Here is a 20,048-nt window from a genome sequence, read left to right as displayed (position 1 = left end):
ATATACCCTGGTGCTACATCAGCAGGTCAGAAGCTGGGAGTTCTAAGACATCACTTTGGTCAGTGATGTCTCTGATCGGCTGGAGAATATTCTGAAGAGGGAGGGTGAACAGTTAGTTGTCGTGGTGCAAAAAAAAGCACCAGTGATGTAGGTTAAAATACAGGGATGATGTCCTTCTTGCAGAACTACTCTAAAACATAAGGCGTTGGAGCTAATCATCCAACCTCAGGATTCCTGCCAGTGCCACGTGATCATCAGAGTACAAGTTGGAAAGCAGGCAGGATGTAATCTGAACCATATAGTACAATATGTCTCTGTTCCCCGTAATGAGTTGCTGCTAACACATGGTTCCAATCTCATCTCTGTGTAAGACATACTCTCTCTCTCTTACCTGAACGCATTGCAACAATTCATCAATTTTGTTATCTCTCCTGACTATGTTGTAACCAGGAAAATGACACACCCGTTCCTGCTCTAACTTAAACCCCTGACTTTGTTGCTACTACAGCACTATTTTTGTTTTCTATTGAGCACAAGTGAAGTGAAAATCTGCCACTGTATCTCGCCAACACTGTTTACCACATACTTTGAATTCACGTGCAGGCACATTATTTTTAATTTTCATGTTATTGCCTCTCTTACCCCTCATTATGAGTGGCCAATATCTTTCAGTTTCCTGAGGTGGGTTTTCCACACTTGAAATCAATTGGTGCAACTTGTTGTTTCTTTCTGAATGTACATTCTGGGTCCATGCTCCTGAAAAGTTGGTAAAGACTTGCCCAGTGATAGAATCACATTAGCCGCACTGAATTCTGTTGAAGTGTATGAACTGGAAAGTGTCATTCACATCAGTCTCATCATTGGTGATATTGTTCCTTCACGCAAAAGCACTGCATTCTGCTGTGCTGTTTTAGCCACTTTCTTTTTTGTTTTCTTTACTGTTCTTCCTTCAACAGTACTACGATCTGAAAGATACGTGACAGGTTCATCATTATCAAACCGTGGCAGATCTATCTCATACCAAACAGCATCAGTTAAAAGTGAATAAGCAAGTGGTTTCAAGGAGGTCTGGGGTGTTATTTTCACCTGGGAATGTGTAATGTACAACTCGAGATGTTGTTGGATGCACTCACAAACTTTAAAAACAGCGTCTCGCTGAGCACTTTACATATTGGAGCTTAGCAGCCTCTGAATTCATGTTTTGTAAAAATTGGAGGAGGATGATGGTATTATATTCCGTATACTATTTCTGATTTTGCGCTGAGAAGCCTGTGCATGCATGGTTAATGACTTCTATTATTTTATTAAAGGTACACTTTTTGCACAACCACCGCTCATTCAAATCAGGGGAAAAAAAACTCAGAATTACAAAATTGAAAGATATTGCTGTTTATGTGTTTGTTTTTATTTTCAGAACTGCTGTTTTCAGGATATCTCAAGTGGAAAGTGAATGTTTTCTGATTTTCTGAGGATAAAACGTTTTGCTTGAGAGACGTCAGCAGAAAGTGTTTGTTCAGAGTTGGCAAATGATGTCAGTCAGTCTCAAGGGATACTCGTTTTATCACTGGAGATTTCCACTCTTCTCTTCATAAATGTGACAATCCAAAGTATCATCTCATAGTATCAAAGGGAGCCTTCAGCTGTGGCTTGCGGAGGGATTAGCCTCAGTAAGAACGAGAGAGAGGAGTGATCGAAATCCGAAAAGGTCACGTTGGAATATTACAGAAATGGAAACGAACTTGGAAACAGCAGTCAGGAATTTCACAAAAATAGATCGAAGGTTCCCTTCACTAATCGCCTATTACATTCGAAATCAGCACCAGATGACAGTCTACTATCGAATACGACATATTCTTCTGCTGTTTCAGCATGTTTACTATCCATTCCTTGCTGCTATTGCTGTCTTGGGTAAGTCTCTCGATACAGTAAACTTCAGTTAATAATCGGGTGAAGTGGTCTGTCAAATGGAGAGAGATGGAGCAGTTTCGATGTTTCTTCTACCTTTTAGAGCTGACTGTGGGGCTCCTGTGTCATGCAGAGTTACACGAGCAACAAGGATTCAGTTCCCACATGCCACGATGACCCGACCATCCCGAATTCTCCCGTTGCAATTTAAATCCAACAAGTCGAAGATGAGCTTCAATGCCGTGATCGAATCACCTCTAATGGGAAGTGGCAATGGGCGGATGATCCATATCATTCCCACCCTGATTTTTTACACAAAGATCCTCCAGACCAGGTCCACATTTTGCTTCAGTAGTTTTGACCTGAAACTGCGATCACCAAACAAAGGTACAGCAAACTTAGGCGTTTGACATTTGAAGATTAATACCTTTTTTCTCTCTCTCTTTCTCGAAGTTAGGCATTCACTCCCTCATACAACGATACCTAGTAGCAGCAGAGTGTACCACTTATGAGATATCCTACGCAAATGCAACAAATTTCGTCAACCAAAACCTTCCAATATCATGACCATTTACACCTAAAACAAGATAAGGGCAGCAGATACATGGGAGCATCAGCAGCTGCAGGTTTCTCTCCAAGCCATTCATCGTCCTGATTTGGAAATATATTGGCCATCCCTTTAGTGTCACTGAGTCATAGTCTGCGAACTCCCTCGTTAACGGTATTAATCTATGTGCATTCCATAGATTGCAGTCGTTTACGAAAGTAGCTCACCACAGTCTTCTCACTGAGTCAATTCGAGACCAGAAATAAAATGCCGTCACAACCGAATGTGCTCAAATCCCACAAGTGAGTAAGAATAATGCATGGAGCGAAAATTAGAATTTGACATTATAATGACTCCAACAAGGTGTCCTTCTTCTTTCTGTAATGTGTGTTTAAATAGTTGAAATCTCTCTCCTGAAAAACGTGTTTAATGTTGCATCATTTCTCCTTGATTTTTCCTGCAAAAAAGAATTCTTGGCATTATTCATCGTTTGCCCTCCTTTTCACCACCACTGCCCCAAAGTCATTGGCGTCTTCAGAAACTCGATTTCTCCCTGACTGACTCCTCATTAGTTTGCCAAAACGTATATCATCTGAAAACCTGCCTGATGTATATGTAAACCCCTGTTAAATCAATAATTGACACTTGAGCCTGTCATTGAAACCTGAACAACAAGACGTGCTTTTCTCCGAAGTTTGGACCGAGGGTAAATGGACCAAAAATTCTGCCTTCTCTCCACATAAGCATGACAGACCTGTAAACCTTAGTTTCTCTAGCCATTTTTGCTTTCAGGACTGATGACATTCTCGCAGACCAACTAACAGTACCAAACAAACTGGAAGAACAGCAGATTTTTGTAATCTGATCCATAAACAGCAAGTACTGTAAAATCACAACCCGTCTGGCAGCATCAGTAAACACAAATCAGACTTCACTTTTCAGATACAGCGACCCTTCTTCCAAGCCAGTTCTCGCAATGTTGAATAAAGAACCGTAAGATGTCTTGTTCGATTCAATATTCACGAGGGACCGAGTCATCATTACGATGCCCCTTAATAAGATAGTGGTGAGCTGCATTCATGAAACGCTGTAAGTCCACATGCTATAGGTAGATGCGCGATCCAGGACTTTGATCCAGCCACACTGAAAGAACAAATGATATAGTTCCAAATCCACGATGGTGAGTGTTATGGAAGTGAATTTGCAGCCGGTGATGTTCCGATGTATCTGCTGCCTTTATCTTTCTAGAAAAAAATGTTTATGAGTTTTGAAGATGCTGTCTACAATCTTTGGTGAATTTCCCAGTGGCTTCTGAACGTGGATTATTTCTATTGAGCTTTGTTAGTCGATGGAACAGACGTTTGTGGATATGGTGCCAATGAAGTGGGCATTTTAGCTTCCGTGACTTCCTATAGTGTTACAGAAATTGCATTCAACAGCGTAATTGTGTAGTATTCCATTACAATCCTGACTTGTCCCTTGTCGATGGTGAACAGGGCTTTGGGGGTTTGGGAGTGAAGTAGATTCAGGTGATGAGTGACTCATGGCAGGAATCCCTGCCAGCATTTTCAGCAGCAGTGGGAGCTGCTGGAAAGGTAACATTTCCTCTAAAAGGACGGTCCTTGAGAGTCCGTGACCTCCATTTGCCAGTAGCAGCAGAAGCAGCGAGAAAGAAGAACCTAATGGGAACATTCTAACAACCCCTTACAAAGTCTGGGAAGGGGAGTAAACTGATATGTCGTGTTAGAGTAGTTTCAAAAGCGGTGGCAGGATGAATGAATGGCTAGACAGTTGGTGCTGGAGGGAGGGGTTTAGATGTTTGGGACATTGGGACTGGTTAAAGGGGAGGTGACGCTCCTACAACTTGGACGGTGTACAACTGCCAGGACTGGAACCAATGACCTTGGGGGTGTTTTTGCTAACGCTATTGGGGATTGTTTAAAATGGTGGGACAGATGGATGGGAACAAAATGAGCAGGTTAGTGGACAGTGAGAAGGTAGTAGGTAAAGCCTGTGCAGACGAAATAATCAAGTCAGCCTGAACGGTGGCAGAGCTTTGGGAGGAGAGGGGAGGGGAGTAAGTAGGCACATGATAGACGGAAAGGGACAAGTGATCTCAGGTGCACTCGTTTTATTGCAAAATTACGGTCGTTAAAGGAGATGAATATAGGGATTGGATTAGTACCTGTGAATATGATGTTTTTGTTATCAGTAAGACTTGTTTCAGCGAAGGGCAGGAATGGTAAGTCGGTACCCCAGGGTATAGATGATTCATGCAGGATACAGAAGAAGTTAAAAGGTGAGAAGGGTTTCATTACTAATCAGAAAGGACATCATAGCCGTGCTGAAGGAAGGCATGTGGACGACTGGATCAGTGAAGCAATATGGGCAGAGCTAAAAAAATAAGGAGGGCATGGTAACAATGTTGAGGATGTATGACAGGCCTCCCAGCGATGAGTGTGAGATTAATGTACAAATATACAAAGAAATTATGGGAAGACGTCGGAGCAAACGTGTGTTGGAATTGGGAGATTTTTATTTTCCCAATATTGACTGAGAGTTAATTCGTGTTAGAGATCGAAATTTGTAAGCAGCACCTAGGAAGTTTTTATGCAGCTATATACAAATAGTACAACTCGGGATGGAGCCATACTGCAACACTTGTTAAGGAATTAGCTTGGCCATTTTGGGCATAGTGATCACAGTTACCGTAGGTGTCAGAAGACTCATGGACAAAGACTAGAGTGGTCCTAAAGGAAGAGTGACACATTGGAAGAAGGCAAACTGCAGCAATCGTCGTCAGGAGCTGGCGAATGTGGATTGAGAGCAGCTGTTTGAGGGTAAATCTACGTTTGATGTTTTAGAGGCTTTTAAAGAGAGATTGAGTAGAGTGATAGAGGGCTAGAAACGAAAAATAAAGAATCGTGGATGGCAAGTGAAATTGTGAGTCCAGCTAAGAGGATTAAGGACAGAAACTCAGGGTTTAGCCGACTGAAAACACATCATGCTTTGGAAGCATATCGGGGAAATAGGACAAATCTAAACCGAGGAATAAGAGGTTTAAAGAGGGTAATGAAATAGCTTGAGCAAACAGCGTTAAAGAAAATCCCAAAAGTTTTTTATCTGTATACAAGGAACAAGAGGGTATCTCGACAAAGGGTTCACCCACTCAAAGACAAAGGAGGAAAGTCTTTTTTCAGACAGTCGGATTCTTAATGAATACTTTGCGTTGGTATTCACTGAGGAGGGAGATATTTCGGATGTTGAGGTGAGGGATAGATGTTTGTTTACTCTAGATCAAGTCAGCACTAATAGAGCAGAAGTGTTGGCTTGCTAAAAGGCATTAAAGTGGAGTTATCCTCAGTTCCTGATTGTTTCTATGCTGGGTTCTTGAGGGAAGGAAGACGGGAAATAGTTGGAGCCTTAAGAGATATCTTTGCAACATTCTTAAACACGTGTGAAGTCTCGGAGCTTCGGAGTATTACGAATGGTGTCCTTTGTTTAAGAAGGTTAGCAGGGACAATCCAGGCCATTATGATTGGTCAGCCTGCCGTCAGTGGTTGGGAAAGATACTGAGGCATAGGATCGATTCAGGATTGGAAGACAATGGGTATATCAATAGAAGGCAGCATTTTTGCCTGTGGGGAAATTCATGTCTTATCAACTTATTAGAATTATTTGACGAAGTTACAAAGTTGATTGATGAGGGAAGGGCTGTAGATATCCATACACTTCCGTGAGGCATGTGTTCAGTTTCCCCAATGTAAGCTGGTGTACGAGCTATATGGAGAGAGAACTGGCTGGGCAGCAGGAGACAGAGAGTAGTAGTGGAAGGGAGTTACCCCAACGGGAGAACATCGATCAGTGGTGGTCCGCAGGGATCTGTGTTGTGACAACTGCTGTTTGAGATATACCTGAATGTACAAGTGATCTGATTAGAAAGTTTGCAGATGACACGAAGATTGGTGGAGTAGCAGATAGTGCAGGTTATTGTCAGAGAATGCAGCAGAATATAGATAGATTGGAGAGTTGGACAGAGAAATGGCAGATGGAGTTCAACCCGGGCAATTCAAGGTGGAACATTTTCAAATATCCAATTCAAAGCAGACCATACGGTAAACAGAAAAGCTTTGTGGAAAGCTGATATCCAGACAGATCTCTGTGTTCAGTTCCATTTCACGCTGAATGTGGCAAAGCAAGGCCATAGCGTGTCATCCCAACATTATGTCATTCCAAAATCTACTTTCTGTACCACTAAACTCGAGAGAATTCAGCAAATGAAACCTGAGCCTGTCATTAATCTGTGAGCGCCAGGAACTCTTTGTCTCCTGAGTTGAGGCCAAGGTTCACTGGACCCAAAATGCTGACACTGCTTTCTCTCCGCATATGTTTTCCGAAGCAAAATTGAGTTACTCTTGCAATGGTTGCTGTCATGACTGATGAGCTTCTCACAGCCTAACCAACAGCACCAAACAAACCAGAAGAACAGCTTATTTTCGGAAATCAGATTACAAAAATAAAATACTGGCAAAACAGAACATGTCTGGCAGCAACAGAGAACAGAAATCAGACTTAACGTTTCAGGCACAACGACATTTCTTCCGAGACACTGCTTCCACTGTTGAAGAAAGCACTTTAATATCTCCTATTCTCTACAATATTTACCAGGGACCCGAGTCCACATTGTGTTGCTGGTTTTATTCCCGATTGTATTCATTGTTTTAAAATTCTTGATTTCAATTAAAACTTGCGTTTCGAGTCTATTTTCTGCTTATCTCGTATTTTGTTTTGTCTCCACTTGTGGAATATTGATGTCAATAGCAGAGAGCAAAAGTTATTGTTTGTCTGTAGCTGCCCCTAAAGAAGATGTTGGTGAGCTGCATACTTGAAACGCTGCAAGTCCACATGCTGTAGGTAAATACACAATTCCTGGAGGGAAGTGATTCCGGACATTACTCCAACGACACTGAAGGAACAGCCAATACATTGCCAAGTCACGATGGAATGTTGGATGAAAGTTAACTTGCAGATGCACTTCTAGAAGAAAACATTTGAAGGTTTGGAAGGTGCTGTCTAAGTATCTTTTGCAAATTTCTGTACTGCATCCTGCGGGGAACACACCTTATTGGTATTAAGCGTTATTATTTGATGGAGTGGACATTTGTGAATGTGGTGTCAATGAAATTGACCATTTGTCTTTGACGATGATGAATTTCCAGAGTATTGTTGAATACACATCCAACGGTGCATTTGGGGAGTATTCCGTTATCATCCTGACTTGTTTCTTGACGAGGTTTTGGGGGATTCAGGAGGTGAGTGATACATTGCGAGATTCCCAGTCCCCACTTCCAGCAGCAGAGTGGGCAGAAACAGCATGAAACAGCGGTCTGCTGGGAAGGCAAATTTCTGTCAGAAATAAGTTACTTCGGGAGTCAGTGGGCTCCAGGTAGTTGAGTGAACTGATACGACTTTTCACAGAAGAAACGAAAGAACAGGCAAGATGAACGAAGGTCTGAGAGATGGTGCAAGAGGGATGTGTTCAGATGTTCGGGATATTCGCACTTTTTCTTGGGGAGCTGGGACATTTCTGATGAAGGGCTTGTGCCCGAAACGTCGAATTTCCTGTTCCTTGGATGTTGCCTGACCTGCTGAGCTTTAACCAGCAACACATGTTCAACTATTGCAAATTGGACAATCTACACCTGAGCTGGACTGGAGCTAATGATCTTCAGTGTCATTTTGCTAACTCTGCTGGGCAGGCTTTAATTAAATGTGACAGCGAGGTGGGAACTGAATGAGGAATTTAGTGGAGAGTGAGGAGGTAGTAACTAAAGCGTGTAAGGATCTCGCTATTGGAGTCAGCATGACTATGTTGCGATGTAGTAGGGGGCACATGACCAACACAAAGGGACTAGTAGTCTGAGGTGCGCTCGCTTTAATTCGAGAAGTGTAAAACTTATGGCAGATGCCTTTAGAGCTGGAATTCGTGTCTCAGAATATGATCTTGTTGATATCATTGAGACTTTGTTGTGAGAAGGGCAAGAATCGCAATTACTTTTGGCAGGACATGAATGTTCCTGGTGGGGTAGACAAGGAGGTAAATAGAGTGGAGAGATTGCATTACTGGAGATAGAGGATACCACAGGCATGCTGAAGGCAGGCATATGGATGACTTTTACAATGAGGCAACATGCACAGAGTTCAGAAATAGGAAGTGTGTGGCAAACAAAATTGCTGGCGCTGTACTACAGGCCTCCCACAGCAAGCGTGAGACAGAGGTATAAATATATAAAGAAATGCTGGAAAGATTTGGGAGCAACAGGGTGGTGGTATTTGGAGATATTAATTTTACCAACATTGACTGGGAATAACTGGTGTTCGTGTTCAAGATGGAACAGAATTTGGAAGGAAAATCCAGCATGGTTTAATAGAGCACTATATACTTACTCCTACTCGGAAAGGGGTTATGTGGCAGCCTAGCCAGGTTGCTCAAGTTTCAGCAGGGATTACTATGGGACTGCTGATCACGATTCAATAAGTTTTAGAATGCTCGTGGACAATGACGAGAGTGGACATGAAGGAAAATTACTAAATTGGTGAAGGCCAACTCCTGAAAAATTCATCAGGAGGTGCGGATATTAATTGCGATGAGCTATTGGAGGGTAAATTCACATTTGATGTGTGGAAGGCATTTCAAGGGAGTTTGATGAGAGTGAACGGCACACATGTGCCTGCGAAAATGAGGGGCTGAAATGGAAAGATTAGGGAACGATGGATAACAGTTGAAATTATGAGATTAGCTAAGAGGAAAAGGGATGCAGGGATAAAGTCGAGGCGACTGAGATGTAGCTTTTGGGTGAATATCGGGAATGTAGGACCAATGTGAAACAAAAAATTAAGAACGTTAAAAGGTGTCACGAAAAATCTTGAGCAAACACGGTTACAGAAAATCCAAAAGCCCTTTCCTCACATAAAAGGGAAAAGATGGCAATTCGAGAAATTTTGTGCCACTCAAGCAGAAAGGAGGGAACTTATGCATGGTATTCACCAAAGAGAGGATCATCACAGATGTTGAGGTTAAGGATAGATGTTTGATTACTCTCAGTGACATCGGCATAAGTAGTGAGGAATTGTTGGGATATCTCAAACGCATAAAATGGACAAGCCCGAGATTCTAATTCGATCTAGTCTAGGATATTGACAGAAAGGAGTTAGGCAATAGCTGGGGCCTTAACTGATATCTCTGTAGAATCCTTGAACATGGTGAGGTCCCGGACAACCGTAAAATTGCTAAAGGTGTACCTTTTTTTAACAAGGTTAACAGGGGTAATCCAGGTAATTATGCACTGATGACCCTGACGTGAGTGGTGGTGAAGCTCATGGAGATCATACTGTGGCGTAAGAATTATTTAGATTTGGAAGAAAACGGGCTTATCCGTGACGGGCAGATGGTTTGTAGAGGGGAGGTAATGTCTAGCAAACTTCACAGAATTCTTCGTGGAAATTATAAAATTGATTGGTGAGGGTTTAGCTATAGAAGTCAAAAGCATGGACTTTATGAAGGAGTTTGATGAGTTTCCCCATGGCAGTCTTTTGTAGAAAGTGAGGTCGCATGGTGTTTTGTACATGCTAGATATATGACAGAGAACTGGTTGTGCAGATGGAGACATAGTGTAGTAGCGTAAGGGAGTTGCGTAAAATGGAGAACTGCGAAGAGTGGAGTTTCACAGGGATGCGTATTGGGTCCACTGTTGTTTGTGATACACATAAATGATCTGGAGGAATAGAGAGGCGGTCGGATTAGCAGGTATGAAAGTGACACTTAGATTGATGCAGGATTAGGTAGTGAAGAGCCTGAGAGAGTATGCAGCATAATATGGACAGATTGGAGAGTCCAGAGGAGAATTGGCAGTTGGAGTTCAGTCCAGGGCAAATATATGGTTTTGGAAGATCCAATTCAAGAATGAACAATACGTTAAATATAAATGCCCTGGGGAAAATTAATTACCGGAGAGATCTGCGTGATCTGCTCAATTGTGGCAAAGCAGGTGAATAGAGTGGTAAAGAATACACATGGCATGTTTTCCTCATTGCACAGGGTAGTGAGTACAAGAGTTGGCAGGTCATGCTAACGTTCTATCGAAATTTGGTTCGGTCACATTGATAAAGTTCTATTACAGTGGCCACATTATCAGAAGGATGTGGATGCTTTGGCGAGGGCACAGAGGAGGCTCGCCAGGATATTGCTTGATTTGGAGGGTGCAAGCTGTGAAGAGATGTTGAGTAGGTTGGTATTATTTTCATTAGAAAAACAAAAGTTGAGAGGGAATTTTGTTTGAGATATGCAAAACTGTGTTGAAAAGCAGGTAGATTTATTTTCCACAGAAAGGGAAACTCAGTTACTAAGGATCACGAGTTCAAGGTGGGACGGGAAATTTGATCGGAGATATTATGGAAAATTCTTTACACAGAGGGTGGTGTGTACCTCGAGCACATTGCCAGTGGAAGTGGAGAGGCAGGCATGATGGCCTCATTTAGGATGTATCTGGACAGATGCATGAATGGGTCGGGAGTCGATGTGTCAGATACAAAGGGCAGCACGGTTGCTTAGTGGCTGGCACTGCTGCCTCACAGCACCAAGTTCCCAGGCTCGATTCCTGTCTCGAGCAGCTGTCTGTGTAGAATTTATACATTGCCCCGTGTCTACGTGGGTTTCGTCCCACAGTCCAAGGATGTGCAGGTCAGGTGAATTGGCCACGCTAAATTGCAAATAGTGTTAGGTGCGTTATTCAGATGGAAATGGGGCGATGTGGGTTGCTCTTCAGAGTGTCGGTATAGACTGGTTTGGACGAAGGGCCTATTTCCACACTGTTGTGAATTTAATCATTGGAATAGGTTAAATTGGGTTAAATCGAGGATCTGGATCAGCGCGGGTCTGGAGGGCCAAAGCACCAGTTTGTTTTTCTTATTTTGTTCTTTGTTATTCTTTAACAGCCACTCCATCTGTGAAGCAATTTCGAACAGTGTAGAAATTAGTTAGACTCAATACCGTAGCCAGTCAAATGCGGATACAATGAATAATTACATCGGTGAATACAGTCAGTATGTTCAAAATGTCAATCTGATGCCCCTCAAACAGTCATCATTCTTTCGAAGCTGCTATGCTATTTCCCTGATGTTTTCTCTTCTTCACAGTTCAATTAGAGGCAACGGCCTTCTCCATTGAGGCAAAACTCTCGTAGGGAATGCCACAGACTCTTTGGAACATCAGTTGAGATGAAAAAATATCAGCCAAATCCTGTACCCAAAACGGGAGTGGTTATAACAATACCAATTTCTGGTGAAGGGTAACTGGGCCTGAAACGTGAAGAATAGAATACCGACCGTGGGGAAACAGGTTCTTCGGCCCAATTAGACCAGACGATCATCTGAAGAGTAACTCATCCGGACTATTCCCCGACGGCTGTACACTTAGCACAGACTGATGCACCTACCCTACACACCCCTGAACATGATGGGTAATTTAGAATGTCAGTTCATCTATCCTGCACATCTTTCACCTGCTGGATGAAATGTTGATACGGAGAGAATGTGCAAACTTCACACATGCAGTTGTATGTGGAAGGAATCGCATCAGGGCCAAACATTGATCCACTGTGCCATGAATTGTGTTTTCTCACCCAGATTCTGTCAGAGCTGGCGAGTTTCAATTCAGAATCCTCGCAGTTCATCGCTGTTGGTTTTATTATCCTAATTATTCACCTGGACAAATGGAAACTCAGAAAGAGAAGGAATAGGTGTTGCGAGATACTCATTGGAAGGAAAATTGGTCAAATTCAAAACTATATCTGTATCCTTTGTAGATTCTAATAGTCAGAGGTGCAATACAAAAGCTCCAAAGTGGACTTAACAGTGGAACATTGACGTGATCTTAACTCATTCGATCATCGAGCTTAAAGCAGGCGACTAAATCTTGATTAAGTGAGGCGTTCAAGTGCAGGCTCGAAAACTTGAAAGGTGCGATGCAGGTTTGATGAAGAGTTGGCAATCCAGGACGTGTTTCACAAACACCACAAGTGACATGCGAGCGACAAAGCTGTGCCATTCCCAAAGAAATGGGTGAGATTGAGGATCTGCCTTTCAACATTCAGTTGTAACTCATGGAGCACTGAGTCCAAGTTTGGTGAATACCCCTATCTTATTCTGAGCTTAACAGCGTGGATGAAGCAATATGTAGAATTCAAAAATCATCTTTTTTCAGCCAACCTGCCTCATGCCTTTTCAGTCTTGGCCTCCATTGAGTCCACATTTTCATGTCCAAAAACTTTTCCAGCTTTGAGAATAATTTCATAGGCTGAAGGAACTAATTGCACCATTTGTGATGCATTGCAGACCAATAAAAGTTTAATCTTTTTTATTACCGTCAGATTTCTTTCGATTAACAGCTATGTATAGTCACATTGCCTTCACTGAAATGTTCACTGAGGTTCAACAAGTCTTCCTCGCTGACCATTGACACAGAGGATATCAGGGCAAACATTGGAGAAGCTCAGCAGGTCTGTCAGCCTCTATAGAGAGAGAGTAAAAAACACAGTTAATATTTCATTTCAGTCCAATGCTGAAATTTCACTGTGACAACACCCAGCACCCCATTCCCGTTTTGGGCCATCATTAGTCGTCTCGAAAATTCTTCCCACGTTTACCTTGCTGACTCCTGTTTTGATTCCAGCGTGGCTTTTCTTCGGGACAACATTTTTGGAAGTCGTGGAAGGGTGAAAATTTTGTTCCTAGTATCACTTAAATACATAAAAGCACTCTGGTCTCAAAGATAATCTGTGACAAGATATTCAAAGATACACAAAACTGAGTGAAGCCATCCATGCAGTCTCAAATAACTGCCTTTTAATTCCGATCCTCTGCTCCTCTGTGTGCTGTCAATTATAACGTGTACTTTTCAACTGATGGATAATGATGATGCACGTTTTATTTTCCTTTCTTGCAGTTAACGTACTGGCCATTGCAATCCTTTCTCGGACGAAATGTGGTTTACCGAGATGTATCAGCTGGTATATGGTGTACATGTCAGTGGCGGATCTTCTGGTCAACATCCTTGACCTGACATTGAAACATATTCCAATTGTATATAAAACAAAGTTTCTCTTTGTGAAGTCGATTCCTGTCTGCAATATCCACGCCGTTCTTGTCCATGCAGCCACAGACTGTTCTGTCTGGTTCACTGTTGCTTTCACCTTTGATCTATTTGTGGCTATCTGTTGCCAGAAACTGAAATGTAAATATTGCAATGAGAAAATTGTATTCGTCATTTTGGGAACAGTGTCAGTAGTGAGCTGCTTAAAGAATGTCTTTTGGTATTTTATGTTAACAGGTCATTATCATCTCAAAAACCTCCCTTGGTTTTGTAAGGTAAGGTCAGGTGTTGAACTGTCTCATTTCTGGGGAACATTTGAAATTACGCATCATCTTCTGACCCCATGTTTGGCAATTATTTTGACGGTACTGTTCAATGCAGTTTGCATCAGGCGAATCCTAATGGCCAACAGAGCCGGCAGGAAACTTAAGACTCTCAGCAGAGGGAAAAATGCCACAGACCCGAAAATGGAGAGTCGAAGAAAACCCATAATCCTGTTGTTTCTCATTTCAGCCAACTTTGTACTGTCATGGGCAGTCTTCATGCTTCATTTAATATGGAGAAGACTGTGGCGATTGGGACTGAAGGCAATCTATCTCCATTATTTTGTGGCAGAAGTTGGATACATCTGCCAGCTCACCAGTTACTGTACAAATATTTGTATTTATTCCGTGACATTGAGCAAATTCAGGGATCAGATGAAGAATGTGTTCAAATATCCAATTTCACTCTCACAAAAATTGCTTAAAAATAAAACGTCGTTACAAAAATTGTGAAGCAAAACCAAATCAGGATCAATGCATCTCATTTTCGCTCAGAGTCAGAAGGGAGGCCACAGATGGTCTGTAAAGGCACTTCGGCATGTGAAAAGCATGCACGGTGGTGTTATGAAGTTGAAGGTGTATAGTGTACCTTCAAGAGGGAAAGAAAGTTGAAAAGCTGGCAAATACCTGTCATGTAACTGACGGTATGCACAAAGTGCACTGGACTAATTTGAAGATGTAACATTTAAGCTGTAACTCAGATAGTCGGTGATTTTCACAACTATTCTAATTCAACAAATTGGTTTAATTATCCGCCAAGATACTAACAAAAATTAAATTTGAGTTTTATCATTTCACCAACACCTTAACAATGCGAATCTGATGTTTTCGGGTATACAAAGCAGACGTTTTGGACAGTTCTCCAGAGAGCGACCATCTGCCATTATCATACAGATTGCCTTCAACCCATCTCTGCAAAAAGTAGCCCCTTTACATATGAAACATCTTTGCAGCAGAATACTTTAACACATTATGAGGCGAGGTGAGATTTTCGGTATGTTTGGTTTAATTTTTTGAAGTTTTTTTTAAAACTTCAGTTATTTGTAGTTGGGTAAATTAAATGTGGGAGAAAACACTCTTAAAGTTGCTGAATACTTTCTCGTGTTTTAGAATGATTCCCATATTTGACCAGAATGTTTATAAACAAAAGAAAATAGCATAATATGACTATTAGGGAAGACGTAACAATTGAGTTGAAGGAAGCACAGAAGTAAAACTGAAATTGTAAGAAAATTACTCAACACTTAATTGTATCAGAGAAACAAACAAGTTGGAATACTGCGTCCAGTTCTGGTCGCCCTATTATAAGAAAGATGATGATGCTTTGGAGAGGGTTCAGAGGAGGTTTACCAGGATGCTACATGGATTGGAGGGCTTATCGTATGAGAGCTGGGATTTTTTTCATTGTAGAAAAGGAGGAGGAGAGAGGACCTAATTGAGGTACACAAGATAATTAGAGGCATAGATAGAGTCCATTTCCAGCGACTGTTTCCCAGGGCAGAAATGACTAACACGAGGGGTCATAGTTTTAAGCTGGTTGGAGGAAAGCATAGAGGGGACGTCAGAGGTTGGTTCTTTACACAGAGAGTTGTGAGAGCATGGAATGCGTTGCTAGCAGCAGTTGTGGAGGCAGGGTCATTGGGGACATTTAAGAGATTCCCGAACATGCATATGGTCACAGAAATCTGAGGGTGCATACATGAGGATCAGTGGTCGGCACAACATCGTGGGATGAAGGGACTGTTCTTTGCTGTACTGTTCTATGTTCTATATTCTAAGCGGAGTTAGAAAAAAAAAAGAATGGGAGAGAGACAGAAAAAGGGAGAGAGAAGAAAGAGAAAGTGAGGAAAAAGAAATAGAGTGAAAGGAAAAAGAAGTAGACAGATAGTCATTATCTGAGCAAAAGGAGGGAACAGTAAGGCAGAGAGAAAACGAGAGAGGAGGTAGAGAAATGCAGAGACTTTAGATTTCAGTCGTTGCAACTTAGGAAAGTCAAGTTAACAGGATGGAAATTAGGAGAGATGGTAATGATATATACAGTATGTTAAACCACCGCCACAGTTTGATGAGAAAGATGACGAAGGCTTCTTTCTTTCATTTTGAGAAACTGGCTAAGCAGATGGAGTGGTCAGAGGCTTTGTAGATAATGCTAGTTCAGACTAAACCCGCAGGCAAGAGCTGATGGCGTATTTGCAGTGCTATCAGATATGAACTCAAGATAATATGAACAAGTCAAGCAGGTTATTTTGATCGTGTATGAATTGGTGCCAAAAGTGGAGAGACAGCAGTTCACGAACATAAACAACGAACCAGGTCGGACTTAAGGTGAGTTTGAAAGAATTAAACATTGTCATTTTGATAGATGGGTACGGGCCTTGAAAACAGATTAGATCTATGACGCTCTAAAAGCTATTTTGGTGCTGGAGGAATTAAAGAAAAAACTCACTTCCAGAGATGGGAAGAATGCACGTTGATGTAAGGGATGCTCTGGAAGTGTGAAGAGCAACAGAAATGGCAGATATACATTGGTGCTTATGGCAAAGATTAGCTTCTGGAAGGAGTTTCATCCTGTGATGATAAAAAAAAACTGAAGAACAGGAGATCCTGCAATAAGAAAGAAATGCAGAGAGCACTTGTAATTGTTTACCACAGTTAAAAAAGAAACCGAAGAGGGTGGGAAGGAGGTGAAAAATCTTAGGTGCTTCCATTGTGTGAAAGGGGGAAACGTAAAGTACCAGCACTGGTCGTTAAATTGAGGCAATATGTGGAAAGATGTGTGAAAGGAGGCGAAGCCAGTGATATTACTGAAAATAGGAAAGGAAACCCGAAAAAAAATTCAATGGGTTGCAGGAATATGCATAGCCTTGGCAGGGGCTAGTTATGAAGTTTGTAAAAAGTATGAAGAGATTAATTAATGTCTGGAAATAATTCACCTCTATTGGTAAAGATTATTTACTCAGATATGGGGGAGAAGGGTAGGGAGTTATAATTTTGAGAGATAAACGATCTAACCGTACTCTAACAGTAACAACAGAAGAACGGATTTGCAAACTTTCTAAACTGTTACCCGAGAGAGTGGTAATTTGTAGAATAGATAGGCATAAATTTAACTTTTCCCATCTGTATGACCAAGTTGGAGTGCAAACTCAAGTCTAGGGAAGTAACAGTGAGAGAAATTGACAGTGTGTTAGCTCCAGGATTAGGTTGATCTTGGGAGCGATTTAGCAGGGTCCAGGATTGGATTGACAAACATTGATATGGAGAAGCCGAAGGAAGAACTGAGGCGCCAAAGGAAAAATAAACTGTAATTGTTTCGGACTGTGTAGTAATAAGATTCCACTATAAAAAGTCACAACACGAAGCAAAATCTAATGTGAAAGATGAAGTTTTTGACGTGCAGTTAGCGGACACCACGTATGACGTAATGCTGAAGGACAAAACCAAGATGGTCAGACAGAAGTGTTTCATCCTGAAAGCTTAATGGGCTTGCAACAGAATTTCGAGACAATACCCAAGGTACATGTTGTTGCATACCAAGAAAATTGGGCAGAGAATAGTCCTGAGGGTTATTCTCTTAAAAATAGAATCCGAAGACTAAAATAGGAACCACAGCAGGTTAATGCAGAGGAGAAATAGGCAGAGCTGCAACAGATTGTTCTGCCAGTAGCATAAACACATTAAGTGTTACGTCTAGCAGGAGGTCACCGAGTTGAACGGAAAAGTCAGGTTACTTTACAAAAGCATTTTAGGTGTCCTGCAAAGAACAAGGATGTGCTTAATTTGTTTCCTACGTGTCGCACATTCCCAATTGTAGGTAAGGCACAGCAGTAATAAAACCTACACCTTTGATTGATTGTGTATATCCACTTCTGATTACCAAAGGAGGGAACCAGTAGGAGCTAATCATAAGGGATGTATTATCAGGTTTTCGATTCCAATTCCATAATGGAGTATTGAGGCAAAAATTATGGTGGAGAAGTTAGTAGATTTCTTCACGCGATGTCAGGGACCCAGATACATTTAATCAGACTAAGGCTGATTACTGTTCGACTGTTAAAGGAAATCATTGATCTCTTAGGAACACAAAACTTTAAATCAACTGCGTATCGTCCTGAATTCCAGGGAACTTTCGAAACACAGCATCAGGCCCTGACGACCATGATAAAAGTGCACTGTCAGGATGACCAGAAGTATTGGGAAAAAGGCATCCTATTTGCGTTATTTGCCTTTAGAGATGCTCCAAACGAACAGAACATAGAACATAGAAAATTACAGAGCAGTACAGGCCCTTTGGCCCTCGATGTTGCGCCGATCGAAGCCCACCTAACCTACACTAGCCCACTATCCTCTATATGCCTATCCAATGCCCGATTAAATGCCCAAAAAGAGGGAGAGTCCGCCACTGCTACTGGCAGGGCATTCCATGAACTCACGACTCGCTGAATAAAGAATCTACCCCTAACATCTGTCCTATACCTACCACCCCTTAATTTAAAGCTATGCCCCCTCGTAATAGCTGACTCCATACGTGGAGAAAGGTTCTCATGGTCAACCCTATCTAAACCCCTAATCATCCTGTACACCTCAATCAAGTCACCCCAAACTTTCTTTTCTCAAATGAAAACAGTCCCAAGTGCCTCAGCCTTTCCTCATACGATCTTCCTACCATATCAGGCAACATCCTGGCAAACCTCCTCTGCACCAGTTCCAGTGCCTCCACATCCTTCCAATAGTATGGCGACCAAAACTGCACACAATACTCCAGGTGCGGCCGCACCAGAGTCTTATAAAACTGCAACATGACTTCAGGATTCCGGAACTCAGCTCCTCTACCAATAAAAGCCAGTACGCCATATGCCTTCTTCACAGCTCTATTTACCTGGGTGGCAACTTTCAGAGATCTGTGTACATGGACACCAAGATCCCTCTGTTCATTCACACTACCAAGTATCCGACCATTAACCCAGTACCCCATCTTCTTGTTAATCTTACCAAAGTGAATCTCTTCACACTTAGCTACATTGAACTCCATTTGCCACCTTTCTGCCCAGCTCTACAGCTTATCTATATCCCGCTGTAGCCTGCCACATCCTTCCTCACTGTCAACAACTCCACCGACTTTCGTATCATCCGTAAACTTGCTCACCCAACCTTCTAGCCCCTCCTCCAGGTCATTTTTAAAAGTGACAAAAACAGCAATGGTCCCAAAACAGATCCTTGTGGAATAACGCTCGTAACTGCACTCCAAGATGAACCTTTACTATCAACTACTACACTCTGTCTTCTTTCAGCCAGCCAATTCCTAAGCCAAACCTCCAACTCACCCTCAATGCCATACCTCTATATTTCTTGCAGTAAAAATTGAGGTCTGCAGATGCTGGAGATCAAAGCTGAAAATGTGTTGCTGGTTAAAGCGCAGCAGGTCAGGCAGCATCCAAGGAACAGGAAATTCGACGTTTCGGGCATAAGCCCTACATCAGGATGAAGGGCTTATGCCCGAAACGTCGGGTTTCCTGTTCCTTGGATGCTGCCTGACCTGCTGCGCTTTAACCAGCAACACATTTTCAGCTATTTCTTGCAGTAGCCTACCATGGGGAACCTTATCAAACGTCTTACTAAAATCAATATACACCACATCTACTGCTTTGCCCTCGTCCACCTCCTTAGTCACCATCTCAAAGAATTCAATAAGGTTTGTGAGGCACGACCTGCCCTTCATAAAACTGTGCTGACTATCCCTGATCACATTATTCCTATCCAGATGTTTATAAATCCTATACCCTGTAATTCTCCCTAAGACTTTGCCCACAACAGAAATGAGACTCACTGGCTTATAGTTATTCGGGTTATCCCTACTCCCCTTCTTGAAGAAGGAAACCACATTTGGTATCCTCCAGTCTTCTGGCACTATTCCTGTAGACAACGAGGACATAAAAATCAAGGCCAATGACTCTGCAATCTCCGCCCTTGCTTCCCAGGGAATCCTAGGATAAATGCCATCAGGCCCAGGGGGCTTATCTATTTTCACTCTTTCCAGAATTTACAACTCCTCTTCCCTACATTCTCAAAGCCATGCATTCTAATTAAGTGTGACTCAATATTCACATCGTCAACAATGTCCTGT

This window comes from Hemiscyllium ocellatum, chromosome 41 (assembly GCF_020745735.1).
Source record: "Hemiscyllium ocellatum isolate sHemOce1 chromosome 41, sHemOce1.pat.X.cur, whole genome shotgun sequence".
Classification (NCBI taxonomy): Eukaryota; Metazoa; Chordata; class Chondrichthyes; order Orectolobiformes; family Hemiscylliidae; genus Hemiscyllium; species Hemiscyllium ocellatum.
The sequence above is the reverse complement of the archived record's forward strand: the minus strand, read 5'-3'. Positions refer to the sequence as shown.